At 38.9% G+C, this 15,731-nt stretch overlaps 1 long non-coding RNA gene across 1 annotated transcript; it reads right to left on the bottom strand.

Moving 5' to 3' along the window:
• Positions 1–9,382: 9,382 nt before the first annotated feature.
• On the bottom strand, positions 9,383–10,393 carry LOC104247726 (uncharacterized). Its single transcript, XR_716297.2, has 2 exons — positions 9,885–10,393; positions 9,383–9,789 (listed from the first exon to the last, which is right to left on the bottom strand). It is a non-coding gene; the product is annotated as an uncharacterized lncRNA (long non-coding RNA).
• Positions 10,394–15,731: the final 5,338 nt, after the last annotated feature.

Here is a 15,731-nt window from a genome sequence, read left to right as displayed (position 1 = left end):
TCTTGCTATTCAAGTCTAGGAGTAGTATTTTTATCAAAATCACAAAAAAGGAAAGAAGATTTAATTTGGACTAGTTCTCCTAAAGTCTTATTGTTTTTCAAATGTCCAAGTCATGGCCCAAACCTGAGCCCAATAACTAATAGCCCATCAGATTTTCTCCTCCCCTAAACCCTACATCTTTTTTATATCTCATTCTCTCATTGAGGAGAGGTCAGTTGCACCCCACCATAGGAACTCCTTCTTCTTCTTCAAAAGTTACAACCTCACATGACAAAAGAAAAAGAAAAACATACATAACACAAAAAAAGGGGAAAAAGCCAATTTGAAAAGAAGAAAAGGAACGAAAAAGCACCAAAAGAAAGTAGGGCAAAAGAAAAAAATGAAAAGAAACTTAGAGCTCTAAAAAGAAAGATGGGCATCAGCGCCTTCTTCTTCGTTCTTTTGGAGAACAACTAGTTTTCTTCTCCTTCTCACATTTACACCTCAAAATAGCTCTAAATTTCCAAATACGTACAATAAACATAGTCATTGTCATCACCCAGAAACGCTAAAAGAATCTCCCCAAAACACTGACAAAATAGTCCCAAAATTTTCACAAACAACAGCTCAAATCCCTCTCATTTTCGCCGAGAAAATGGTTCCAAAATCCTCCATTAATCCCGTGAAGCTCTGTGCTCAAGGTCGTCGGCGACAAGTTTTCTGTTCTAACTCCGGTCACGGTTCAATTTCGAGACAAGTTTGATCGGAGCTTACTGTTGTGCATTCATTTGGAACAGAGTATTTGTTGTACCGTTGTTTGCTTCACGGTGCTCCATTATTCAATTCTCAAAGAAATTTGTTATAATGAGAGGTCCAATTTTAACTTACCTTATTTCTAATTAATGAATGGCTTTGAAGTATTATGTGTTTGAATGAAATTCTCCTATGGTTTCATTATTAGCTTTTCTAATTGTTGCTTTTAATAATACTTATGTATCATGGTTTAACATGCTAAAAATAATTTTGGAATTTGAGTTTTAAACCATTAAAGACAGTAAAAATGGTGTATGTGTTGAACATGATTCATATTATATTGGTAAGCTCTTATTTCTTGTTGATTTTGGCATTTTGCTTCCTTCTATGTAGTTTGTTCTTATCTGGATGTTTCTCTTAATTGGACAATCAAAACTTAGTTTCTGATATTTATGGGCCAGCTGATCCACCGTAAGCTCAATAAAAATAATCACTAGTTTAGGAAATAATCTTATGAATCATCGTAGCTTGCTTTAGGCGCGATTAATAAAATCATCGTGACTATGGGTACGGTTCTCGTGGCATGGTCACGATATGTAATAATCCCAATTCGGGTGTGCATTTTATGTGACCCGACCATAACTTCGAACAATAATAAAATTAAATATATTGTGGATCATGGGTACAGTTCCCGTGACGCGATTCGCAATGTGTACAAAACAAACGAATGTGCGACATCGCGACTTGTTGAAACAAATCTCATAAATAATTAAAAGCAGTTAAAATGTTTAAAATGCACAATAGGATTTAAATATGTAATAAATCAGGTAATTAGGCTAATTATTAATAGTTGAGCGATCGTGTTAAAACCACGGTACCCGGGAATGCCTAACACCTTCTCCCGGGATAACAGAATTCCTTACCCGGATTTCTGTGTTTTGTGGACTGTAAAACAGAGTCAAAACTTCCTCGATTTGGGATTTAAAATAAACCAGTGACTTGGGACACCATATAATTATCCCAAGTGGCGACTCTGAACAAATAAATAATTTTATTTCGATTAGTGTCACTTAAATTAGAAAAATTCCCTATTCCCTCGGAAAAAAGGAAGTGTGACAATCTCAATGCAATATTTTTTTTCAAGTGAAATGTGTACCCCAAAAGAACGCTGGCACGAGATGTTAGTCCCCATGCAAGACCACAATACTTATCTGCATTGTATATTTTATTGAACGACTAAAAGTAGAATTTCCTATTAATTTTTCATTTTTTAATCCTCCAAATGACATGAGTTACTGAACCATTGTGACGACCCGGCCAGTCATCTCATGAGTTACCGCTTAGTTTTTTCCTATTTATGCTTTTTATGCTTTGTTTATCCATGTTATGTGGTATTTGATTGGTCGGATCGAATCCGGAATGGTTTTGGTAAGGTTTGAGACGCTTAGTCTCTAAAAGTAGCTTTAGAGTTAGAAAAGTCAACCAAGAGTTGACGTATTGGTAAACGACCTCGGAATATGGATTTTATGGCTCGGATAGCTTTGTTAGGTGATTTGGGACTTAGGAGTGTGTCCGAAATATTATTGCGATGTCCGGTGTAGAATTAGGCTTGAATTGGCAAAAGTTAGTTTTTGGCGATTTTCGGTCGGCAGTGGAAAATAGGCTATCGGGGTCGGATTGGAATTCTGACCATTAGAACAGGTTCGTAATGTCATTTTGGATATGTCTGCAAAATTTCAGGTCAATCGGAGTTGTTTTGGATAGTTTCGGCGTCGTTTGTGAAATTTAGGGATTTCAAAGTTCATAGGCTTGAATTTGATGTGATTTTGGTGTTTTGATGTTGTTTTTGGTGTTTCGAAGGCTCAATGTAACGACCCGACCAGTCGTTTTGAGCTTTTGCACTTTGATTGCCAGTTCTCGGGCATAACTTGCCATGTGTAATGTATTATGACTGATGTAGATCGTTGGTTTTGGTTTTCAGGAAAATCAGAAGGAATTTGAAAGAATAGTCTCAGATGAAAGATTTGAATTTGAAAGGTTTGACCAAGAGTTGACTTATTTGTATATGAGCTCAGAACGGAATTTTTATGATTTGGTTAGCTTCGTTGGGTGATTTATGACTTAGGAGTGTAATCGGAATTGGTTATGAAGGTCCGGTGTAGAATTAAGCTTGAATTGGCGAAGTTAGTATTTTGGCGATTTCCGGTTGGTAGGTGAGATTTTGATCTGAGGGTCGGAATAAAATTCCGAGAGTTGTTGTATCTTCGTTATGTCATTTGTGATGTGTATGCAAAATTTCAGGTCATTCGGACGTGGTTTGGTTGAGTTTTTGATCGAAAGCGTATTTCGTAAATTTTTAGAAAACTTAGGCTTGAATTCAATGTGAATTGATGGATTTAGTGTTGTTTGAGGTGTTTTGATGATTGGAACAAGTTTGAATGAGGTTTTAAGATGTGTTGGTGCTTTTGCTTGAGGTACCGAGGGCCTCGGGTGAGTTTCGGATGGTCAATCGGACCATTTTGGAGTTTGAAAGTTGCAGAAAAATCTGCCCAGCTGTTGTAGAGAATTATCTCTTCGCGTTCGCGAGCGGAGCCTCGCGTTCGCGTAGAAGAATTTGAGGAAGGCCATAATTAAGCCTTCACGTTCACGAGAGGTGCCTCGCGTTCGCGGAAGGCTAGGAGTTTGTGCTTCGCGTTCACATGAGGCTCTCCGCGTTCGCGTATAAGGATTTGGGTCCAGTGGAATTTGCTCTTCGCGTTCGCATCAGGTGTCTCGCGTTCGCGAAGGTCAAGGCGGAAGAGGCATCGCGTTCGTGACCGGCGTGTCGCATTCGCGTAAGGTAAAAGTTGGTCAACATAAATTTGTGCTACGCGAACGCGAGAGGTTGACCGCGTTCGCGTAGAAGGAAAGTCAGACCTGGGCAGAAAGTTTATAAGTTATTTTATCCGCGATTTTGAGTCATTTTTCCTCCTTAGTTGAGCATTTTAAGAGCTTTTTAAGGGTGATTAAAGAAGGATTCAAGGAGAATTGATTGGAGGTAAGATTTTTGAACATAAAACGTGATTCTATTGTGAAATCAACCTAGAAATTCTTGGAACTTAAGCTAAAAAGGGAAGAACTAGGGCTTGGGATTTTGAACTTTTGAATTGGGATTTGAAGAACCATTTGAGGTCGGATTGGAGAACTTTTGATATGTATGAACTCGTGGGGTGATAAAGAATCTAATAATGTGAAAATTTCTGAGTTTCAAGAAATGGGCTCAGGGCTCGGGTTTTGCTAATTTCGGGATTTTTGATATTTTTCGATTGTTTTCGCATAGGTTTTATTCCCTTAGCATATTGTGATGTATTCGTTCTGATTTTGGATAGATTCGACGTGCGTGGAGGCCGATTCGAGGGGTAAAGCCGTCACGAGCTAGAGTTGTAGCCGGTTCGAGGTGAGTAATGATTGTAAATGATGTCTTGAGGGTTTGAAACCCTGGATTGCACATCATAGTGCTATATTAAGATGAGACATGTGCTTGATGATGAGTGTGGGATCGTTTACTACTGGGGATTGTGACTTGGTCCGTCCCGATTGATGATTTTACCGCTTATTTGACTGAAACTTATTTGTTATCATCATGATTTGGGCTGATTGTCATATTTGGGCTTCGTGCCAACTATTTGAACCCTTCGGGGATTTTTATCACTATTTCATCACTGTTTGACTTATTACTTGAACTCAGTCCTGTTGCTATCTACTTTTTTACAAACTCAACCACTTTTACTCAGTTTTGATATTTAAATGATATTTCTAAATGATGTTTTGGGCTGAGAACTACTGTTTTACTAATGCCCGAGGGGCTTGTGATAATTTTCGGACTGAGTGAGGCCGAGGGCCATATGTGAGGATATGTTGAGTGATATGAGGCCGAGGGCCTGAGATATTTTTATACGCCACGAGGTGGCTTGAGTGATGTGAGGCCGAGGGCCTAAGATATTTTTATACGTCACGAGGTGGCTTGGATGATACGAGGCCGAGGGCCTAGATTTGATGCCACGAGATGGCTTGATATTGCGCTTGGGCCGTAAGGGGGCCCTCCCGGAGTGTGCACACTCCCAGTGAGCACGGGTACCCATTGTGATCATAGAGTGAGCCCGAGGGGCTGAGAGTGTTCTGAGAGTGAGCCTGAGGGGCTGGTACTGTTCTATGTGTTTACTTTATTTCCATTTGTCTGCCATTACCTGTTGATTGTGTTACTTTATGTGTTATCTTCCTGATTGTCTAGCATTACCTGTTACATTGAGTGTTGAGCCCGAGGGGCGGATTTCTGTGCTTATATGCACTAATTGTTTTGTATTCATTTGCATAACTATTGAAAAAGCCATTTTCAAAAGAGGATTAAACTGAACTAAGATATTTCTAAAGATTTCACAGTTTCATTGCTTTTCTCAAAGGTTTTACACTGCTTCTATACAACATGTTGGTTTGCCTTACATGATTTCTTACTACTCACTTGTTATTTACCTTTATTACTCACTGAGTTGGAGTACTCACTTTACTCCCTACACCTTGTGTACAGATGCAGGTATTTATACACCTGGTAGTGGGTTTTGGCTAATCGGTGGCAGAGTTATCGGAGTTTAGCAAGGTGGCTGCCAGCATTCGCAGCACCGTGTTCTCTCCCTTTTTGCTCATCAGTCCTGTTTTTGTATATTTCGGACCTTGTAGTTGTATTTATGTTCTAATAGATGCTCGTGACTTATGACACCCCGGTTAGGGCTGTGTGGGGTTGGGTTTCCATTTTGTTATCTCTATTTCCGCTAAATATTACTATTGAATCATGTTTGAAGTATCTTTATATTATTTAACTGTTTAAAAGGGTGAATTGTGTAAATTGGTTGGCCTTGTCTTCACGAGTGGTGCCATCACGACTGGGTTCGGGGTTAGGGTCGTGACACTCGACTAAGTTCGAATGATGTTATGGGACGTGTTGGTATATTTGTTGAGATTTTTGAGGGCCTCGGGTGGATCTCGAAAGGTTAACGGATCAATTTAGACTAGAAGAAAAGCTGCTGCATTTTTCACAGCAGCATGAACAGTAACTCGGGTGAACAGTACTCGGGTGAATAGTAAAATGCGTGAGCAGTATTTAAATAAATCCTCCGCGACCATTAAACCCTTTTACACCATTTTTTGAAGGGGAAAAGAGCTTTGAGGCGATTTTTAAGAGATGAAATCATTGTTCTTCATTGAGGTAAGGATTTTGGACCCTAAAACTCGATTATTTGTGATTAAGGAACAAAATATCAGTGTTTAATATGAAAATCAGTAGAAAAGGTGGAGTTAGGGCTTGAGATTATGAGACCTTCTAGGGATGATTTGAGGGGTCAAACGAACTCCGATTTTCGAGTTCTTTATATGTAAGGACTCGTGAGATGATGAAGGACATTTTGGTATAAAGTTTGTCCAATTCCAGGGCACGGGCATGGGGGTCGGGTTTTGACTAATTTCGGGCTTTGTGCTTAAAATCGATATTTTTCAATTGGAATTCATTCGTTTAGCATAATTTGATGATAAAAATCTGAACTTGATAGATTTGGAGCACTCAGAAGTTGGTTCGAGAGTCAAGTGTGTTGCAGAGTAACTTTTCGGGATAGTTCGAGGTGAGTAATGATTTTAAATGTTGTTCTGAGGGTATGAAACCCCGGATTACACAACGTTCGGCTGTATTGAGGTGACGCACACACTAGATGACGAGCGTGGGGTCGTACACCGTTGGGGATTGTGACTTAGTCCATCCCGAATAACTATTTTTTTGTATATTTGGTAGCTAATTGTTTGATATTATTATACTTTGGGCTAAATGCCATATTTGGGATTCGTGCCAACTGTTTGAATCCTTAGGGTATTGTTAATGATATTTTCCTCACTGTTTGATTTCATACTTGTGCTCAGTCATGCCAGATCTTTCAATGTTTTCAAAACTCAGCTATGTTAATCTGTTTTAGAAACCTTAAATGATGTTTTAAAGATATTTTGAGTTGAGCTGCATATTTTTACTATTGCCCGAAGGGCTTATGAGATTCTGACTGAGTAAGGTTGAGGGCATGTATTGTGAGGATAATTTTGGGTCGGGCTACACGCCGCAACAGTGATACACTAATTATGATAATGAGGCCAAGGGCCTGAGATTGTACGCCATGAGGTGGCTTGATATTAATATGAGGGCGAGAGCCTGTTTATGACGCCACGAGATGACTTGATATTGCGCTTGGACCGTAAGGGGTCCCTCCAGGAGTCTGCACACCCCTAGTGAGCGCGGGTACCCATTGTGACATGAGATATAGCCCGAGGGTCTGGTATTGACTGTGATATAGCCCGAGGGACTGATATTGTTCTGTGATATTGCCCGAGGGGCTGATTTGATATTATTGTGCCCGAGGGGCAGTTCTTATGTGTTTACCATTCCTAGTTGTTTTCCCTATCTATTGTTGACTGCTTAAAAAGATGTTTTTATGAGATTTCATTAATAAATTGTGTTACTGATTTTGTTATGCCTCTGATAGCTAAATATTGTGGTTAACGTGATTTTATATCGTTCAGTCTTCATTTATTCTTATTACTCACTGAGTTGGAAGTACTCACTTTACTCTATGCACCTCTGTGTGCAGATTCGGGCGCTATAGGTCCTGCTACTGAGGGTTGACTTTCCAACAGATCTTCGGAGGTTTACTAGGTAGCTGCTTGGCGATTCGCAGCCCAGTGCAACCTCCCTCTATCTTATTTCTTTTCTGATTCAGTTATTTAGTAGTGGAGTAGACTTTCAGACTGGTAGTATTGTTTTAGATGCTCATGACTGGTGACACCCCGATGTGGGTTGTGTTGGCTTTTATTTCCGCAAATTATGTTGTTAAATGCTTATTTTCGAATTTTATTTCTGATTAAAGACTTAGTAGTTATTATTTTAAATTGCTTAAAGTGAATTGGAAGTGAGTCGGCTGGCCTTATCTTCACGAGAGGCGCCATCACGACCGAGTTGGGTTTAGGGTCGTGACAACCATAGTCCAAAATTTCGTACCCTGATTGTGGTACACCTCGTGTAGTTATTTTAATTGTCGAACCTTATCTAATTCCTCGGCAAAATGTCCATTAATGATGATTGGTTAGCTAAAAGCTCAATTATATTTTATATTCAGTAAGAAAATACTACTAAATTCTAGACGAAAATAGTTAGTGTGAATATATTACCTTTCATTAAATATTACACCATAGTTATAGTAGCACTTCTCTTCTCAAATGTGAGGAGTAAATGACTTTTTAGGGATACGTACATAAGGATAATTTTGAAAAAACAAATTGAATTTTTACTTGATTATATAAATAGCCATTTATTTTGGACAAAAAAAAAGTAAATTGGTCACTTATTGTGAACCGAGGAAGTACTCTTTTTTCCCTTCATAGCATTGATGCACAGAACAGCTTGCACGTCGTACTTTATGTTAGAAAATATATAGAGATTCAAAACCTAAGGAAGTTTAATGAAGCTAATTAGAAAGTGAGATGCCCGACTTTTATAGGGGAAAAAAAAGAAATCAATATTTCATACAATTGAATTACAATATTTTTTTCTTAGAGAAGTTGATGGTTTTCTTGGTTTTGATGATCAATTCCTAGATAAAAAAAGGCATTTTCTTAACCTTATAATTATTTAATAATTATTAATACCACATTTAGTGTCTGGATTTTTATCTGAACTCATTCCTTGATATCTAATTTTTGTCCAAGATAAGATAATAACGGATAATTTGATCACAAAAACAGATAGTTCTCAAAAAAAAAAATGAAAAAGTGTTGGATGACAAAAAATTTCAAAGTCCACATAATAATCTTTGAGAAAATGACACTGTATCACCACTCTCAAAATAATAGTCGAAAAAATTATATATTTGTTGTATATTTTTTATATATACATATATTCTGTATATTATATACAAAAATTATACATATTTTATACGATTTTTTGACTACCGAATGACGCAGACTAAAACTGAAAAAAACTCATAATCATTTGATTTTGCGAAGTCTACCTTAGCTTCATCATCATATTATGGATGGGCCTCGACATTTTCTCATAAAATTTCACCGTGGTCTTTTTAAATATTTGTGCAAAAATAATTTTATCATCAAAATTTCTCCTTCTTCCTCCTCCTTTTGCTTCTCCTCTTCCGCCTAAGCTACAAAACCACTTGGATACAGTAAAAACTAGAAGATAATGAAATATTCAGTACATCGAATGAAATATCATTTAAAATACGAAAAAGGGCTAGATATACCCTTTACTTTTATTTATTGTTCAATTCTATCCTCCGTTGTACTTTCCCCTCAAATATATCCTTACCGTCAATCAAAATTTATATTTGCCCCTATTTTAACGATCAAGACATGTGGCATCTTGTGAGAGGTTAAACTAACCCAACATTAAAAAATCCAACCTGACGCGTTACCCATGACCCGCCTGACACTATTGCCCTAACTATTGCATACCAAAACGAGGAAGAATCAGACATTATTCTGCCAACTTCAAGAAAAGAGGAAAACACCTTCTTCATCTTCAACAAAATTCAATTGGGTCACATTTCCAGTATTCCACCATAACTTTTTGACATTGAAGTAAAACATAGTCATATTTTTTATTAAAATCACATCAGAGAGACAATCTCACTATTACCAGAAGAAACCATATGAACAGGGGAACCACCAATACCATTATTAGAGAAGTTTTATTTTGAGACCATTTTCACCATCCTTTATTAACAATTTCATCTTTTTACACAAGACCCAGGACAACAATTATAAAGAGTCATTCCTTAAAAATCTTTCTCAATTTACTTTTGAAATCTTCTTTGTTGTCAGCGCCATCAAATTCCCATCATTGACAAGCTGGAATCGTCGGCGAAATTTTCGGTCAAACTCGATGGTTGTCTGGTTTGATTTTTGAAGGTGCATAGAACTTGTAAGGTGTTTCAGATTTTCTTTTGTTGCTCACCACTACTGTTGGTTCACCTGCTGATGCTTATGCATCAAATTATAATTGAATTTAAAACTACACCATAGTTGTAATCAACCAGGAAAAAAAAAAGAACGAGGAGAAAGAGTTAGGGATTTACCCAACCTCAGGTGCTCAAAACTCAACTCATGACCTCAGGATTTATCTTAGACCACCAGAGTATAGGGAAATAAAAGTCCGAAGAATAACCAGACTTTTCGTTCAAACAAAGAGCTAGAATACATACACCGGCGAGCCAAGTACCGTACCTGGTTACTCATCGGAATGAAAGGTGCAGCTATTCAAGCTAAGAGAGCTATTTGGTTTTCGGAGGTGACAAGGGCTATTCTGTTTTCTTCAAATTCGTGAAGATGGGGAATTTGGGTTTTAAATTTCATAGAGGAAGACGATGGTTATTAGATGGCCAATTTAGAGTTTTCCATCAGCGGTGGTGGCGACGGAAGAGTATGGTAGTCTATAGTGGTGGCAATTTTCAAGGGTGGAGACTGTAGGGTCAGATTGGTTTTAATTGGTAATGGGTCGGATCAGGTCACGGATTATCCGAACGGGAGTGGGTTATTTTGTTATGGATTGGGACCTTCACTTAGCAGCCTCCACGTGGCAAGTCCGTCAAATCAGGGGCAAATTTAAAACTTTGCCAAACGGCAAAGGTAAAAATAGCCCAAAAATATAACGGAAGACATAATTGAACAATAAACGATATTAGAGGAATATACCTTACCTCTTTCCGTTTAAAATATTGTAAAGAGAATAAAATATCATAATCTTCAGTCTCCTATCGAGCTCCACTAATAATTACATAATCACAGTTTGTTGGATCCTTTTTCATGCTTGCAACATGCAGTTTTCATAGTAAAATAATTCAGATTTATCACAAGAATATTAAACATTGAAACTTGAAAAACATGGTAGATTTGTGTACCAAATTATGCCCCGAAACTATTTATGCACAAATTCCTTTAATAAAGACAATTTTTTTTGGTGAACTAGATAATTTTATAATATACCAAAATAGTTATATCATTGTTTGGGAGCCGCAGCTCCCTAATATTGCGTTAATATTGTCTTGCATTACAAGGGGGTTCACCTTGACTTTACGTACAAAAACAGTTCCTAGGATATCTGCCCACAATACCTTGTTTATAAACACCGGAGCAATTGTCAAAATTTTTGTTCTAGCAAAGGCCTTTTTCCCTGCTCCTTCCTTTGCGAGGAGGTCCGCCACCCAATTTTGTTCTCTGAAATCATTTCCCAGTGCTGAATTCCCCAGCTGCTCCATCAATGACCTACATTCAAAGATAGTAGAGTTATAATGCATGTTTTCCTCCTTTAGCATTCTTACAACCTGTTCAGAATCAATGCATATTTGAAGAGGTGTGAGTTTATGTTCGAGGGCTAATGTGAGCCCATGCCATAGGGCTTGGAGTTCAATCTCCAGGCTGGTGGTATGTGGTAAGCCTCTCATATATCATAATACCCAGTCACCCCTGCTATTCCTAATGACACCCCCAATTCCTCCTACTCTTGATTTTGGGAATGCAACCCTATCAGTGTTGAGCTTGTATGAGCCAGTAGGAGGTGGCTTCCAATTGATGTGGATTTTAGTTGTTTCACTTTAATCCCTAGGTTATACAACAACATGGTAGTATTCCGTAGCTCTAGCAATGGTTTGTTTAATAGGGACAATGTTCTTTTTATTCTCAAAAAGGTTGTTGTTTCTTGTGAGCCATAGGCTCTAAAAACAGAATGGGAGAAGGGATTTCCAGTTGATAGCATTGTTAAACTGCATATTCTTGACCTTGTACCATGTATACTTCTAGTGGATCATTGAGAACACAAGGTGTGGATGTGAGGTCTTGTTAGTACACTCCAGTGTTAAAGACTGCCAAAATGCTCTTGCATTTGAGCATTCAAAGAAGATATGGTTGATGTCTTCCACTCTAGAGGAGCAGAAACAACATATTGGGCTAACATTTAAGCATATGTTGTTTAAGTACTTGGCAGTAGGGAGTATGTTATATTTCATCATCTAGGTAAAGAACTTAATTTTGTTAGAGAGCATTAGCTTTCAAATCCAGTTGAAGGTATCATCATGGTTGGGGTTAGAGTTCATCTCAGAACTAATCAGGTTGTAGGCAGATTTGGAGCTGAAAAAGCCCATTACCATTGAGGTTCTAGATGAGCTTATCCTAAGAGTTGGTAGAAAGAGAGATGAAGGTGGATTGAATAACATACTTAATGTCCCTGAGAATAGGGTAGTGGATAGCATCAAAGTTCCATTCCCCATTGCTGAGGATGGAGATGATCTTACTGGTCAAGTCATAGTTGTGCCAAGGCCCTGAAGGATTGTATTGATGAGTTGCATATTGGGGATCCAATTGTCAGTAAGAAAGTTGACTCTATCCCTTTTATGAACAACCCATCTAGAGGCCTTAAGACAGACCTTTTATCCTTCCTGAATACATTGCCAAGTCCTAGTTTTAGGTTTTGCTCTAGGATGGTTAACACTGCAGTGCTTTCCAATCAGTACCCTAGCCCACATGGGTCAGTGTTTTTGTAGAGTCTCCAAGCTAGACTGGTCATGCTAGCTTTGTTTTTCATATTTGCTTGTTGAAGGCCAGACCCCCACTGTTATTAGGCTTAGTAATAGTATCCCATTTAATCACGTGTAGCTTTCTTTTTTTAGCAGTTGTTCTCCATATAAAGTTCCTTTAGATTTTATCAATCTGGTTGGTGATGTGCGATGGTAACTTTATATAGCTCATCACATGGCTGGAAATGCTCATAGGCTAGATTTTGCCAGAGTTGTACAACCAGCCATGTTTAACATTTTGGTTTTCCAGCCAATCAGCCTAGTGTTCATATTGTCAATAGTGAATTGGAAATCTCTGTTGGTAGGACTTTTATGGAAGATGGGGAAGCTCATGTATTTATCAAAATCTTTGCTTTTCCTAATTCTTAGTAATGAGCTGCGTGTATTTGCCCAATCCCCATGATAGTTAATTGAAAAAATAACCTTACATTTTTTAAAGTTGACCTTTTGGTCGGATGCACTATTAAACTCCTCTAAGGTAGCCAGGATTGCTTCATAACTCTTTTTATTGGCTCTATCAAATAGGGTAAGATCATCAGCAAAGAACATGTGAGAGATTTTAGGGCCATTCCTACTGATGGTAATTGGAAGCCAGTCCTTTCTTAGGATTGCCTAGTCAATATTCCTTGATAGCCCTTCCATGCAAATAATGAATAGGTAGGGAGAGATGGAGTATCCCTGCCTGATACCTCTAGTAGGGTTGAAAGGCTCAGTTTGGCTTCCGTTGAACAGGATGGATATGGAGGTAGTGGAGATGCAAAAGAGGATCAGGTTGATCAATTTAAGTGGGAACTTGAAGAATGTGAGGGAATCCCTGATGAAAGACCACTCAAGTCTGTCAAAGGTTTTTTCTAAGTCTATCTTGAGGATCATGTTGGCATTTTTCGCTTTCATCTTTTGGAAATTGGTGATATATTCATGGACAATTATGGTATTGTCACAGTCCTTCTGTTAGAGAGGAAACTGGCCTTAGATGGCCCAATAATTGTCTGAAGGAATGGTTTGTGTCACGACCCAATTCCCCGAATCCGATCGTGATGGCGCCTCTCGTGAAGATAAGGCCAGCCAGACCAAAACAGACCAGCTCTTTTAAACAGTTAAATACCATAAGTAGTTCTAAAATGTGATAGTAATAATCATAATTTACAGAATTAACGTTAACAACAGTAGAAACTATCCCGACATAGCCCAAACTGGGGTGTCACAAGTCATGAGCAACTAAGAAATCCGGATACAAGTCTACTGAACACTAAATCTGATACAATAGTTCTAAAAACATGAAAATGATAAGATAAGGGAGGCACGGGGCTGTGAACGCCAACAACTACCTCGTAGTCTCTGAATCACTGCCTGGACTGGAAGAATCAGCATTCAGAAGCGGACTCTGTGATGCCTGAATCTGCACACATGGTGCAGGGAGTAATGTGAGTACTCCGACTATTATAAATAATGGCTGAAAGTATGAAAACACGTAAAGGCACAAAGCAATTCCATATCAAGCAGTAAAATCACTTAAAGCAGTAATCAGTGATGAAATCAAATGATATCCCTTTTTTTTAAACAAGTAAAACAGGTAATTTAACAGGAAAATAACAAGTAGAAATCCGCCCCTCGGGCACAGTATCAATCGCTTAGAACAGTATCGGCCCCTCGGGCTCACTCTCAGTACAGTATCAGCCCTTCGGGCTCAGTATCAATCACTTAGAACAGTATCAGCCCCTCGGGCTCACTCTCAGATCATAATGGGTACCCGCGCTCACTGTGGGTGTGCAGACTCCGGAGGGGCCCCTTACGGCCCAAGCGCTATATCAAGCCACCTCGTGGCATCATCACTCGGCACTCGGCCTCACATCACTCGGCACTCGGTCTCACATCACTCAAGCCACCTCGTGGCATATAAAGTATCTTAGGCCCTCGGCCTCATATCACTCAGCATATCCTCACATATGGCCCTCGGCCTCACTCAGTCCAAAAATCATCACAAGCCCCTTGGACATTAGTAAAATGGTAGTCTCAGCCCAAAACATGATGTAGAAATATCATTTAAGTTTTAAATCTGAGTAAAAGTGGTTGAGTTTGTAAAACAGTAGATATCAATAGGACTAAGTTCAAATGTGAGGAAACAGTGATAAAAATTCCCGAAGGGTTCAAATAGTTGGCACGAAGCCCAAATATGGCAATCAGCCCAAATCATGATGATAACAAATGAATTTCAGTCAAATACACGGTAAAATCACCAATCAGGACGGACCAAGTCACAATCCCCAGTAGTAAAAGACCCCACGCTCATCATCCAGCGCGTATCTTGCCTCAATATAGCACTACGATGTGCAATTCGGGGATTCAAACCCTCAAGACATCATTTACAACCATTACTCACCTCGAACCGGCTAATTCTCTAGCTCGCGATGCCTTTGCCCCTCGAATTGGCCTCCATGCGCGTCGAATCTATCTAAAATCAGAACGAATACGTCACAATATGCCAAGGGAACAAAGCCCAAGCGAAAACATTCGAAAAATATCAAAAATCCCGAAATTAGCAAAACCCGAGCCCTGGGCCCACATCTCAGAATCGGGTAAAATTTACATTTTCAGAATCCTCATACTCTCACGAGTCTAACCATACCAAAATTATCCAATTTCGATACTATTTGGTCCTTCAAATCATAATTTTATATTTTTTAAAGGTTTCACAATTTTCTTCCCAAATTCCATCCCAAATCACGAATTAAATGATGAATTTAGTGATAGATTCATGTATTCTAGCCAAATCTGAGTTAAAATCACTTACCCCGATGAATTTCTTGAAAAATCTTCAAAAAATCATCAAAATCCGAGCTCTCTAGGTCAAAATATCAAATAAAACCCAAAACCTCGTATTTATAGAGTACCCCTCAGATATTTCACCCTCCGCGGTCCGCACAAAAACGACCGCGGCCACACAGCTTTCCTCTCCAGTGCAGGCTTTCGTATTTTGGCCATAACTTTTGCTACATATGACCAAATTGCAATATCTTTAACTTACTGGAAACTAGACACGAAGGGCTACAATTTTTGTTTTTGAATCATCTCAAAATTCCTTGTAGATCAAAAGATATGAGCTTCCGAAATTGGACCGATGACCTGCGGATCTTCATGACCGCGGACCGCGGACCATTTTCCGCGCCCAACACTAAACCACCGTGCCCAGCACTAAATCCACCACGCCCAGTACTAAAACTTCTGCCCCCATCCATTTTCTAAGTTCAGGAATGTCCGGACTCGCTCAAAACTCACCCGAAACACACCCGAGGCCCTCAAACCTCAATCCAAACATACCAACACCTCCCATAACATCATTAACACCTTGTCGAG

The sequence above is a fragment of the Nicotiana sylvestris genome, chromosome 10, assembly GCF_000393655.2.
Source record: "Nicotiana sylvestris chromosome 10, ASM39365v2, whole genome shotgun sequence".
Classification (NCBI taxonomy): domain Eukaryota; kingdom Viridiplantae; phylum Streptophyta; class Magnoliopsida; order Solanales; family Solanaceae; genus Nicotiana; species Nicotiana sylvestris.
This window is presented reverse-complemented; position numbering and strand designations above follow the sequence as displayed.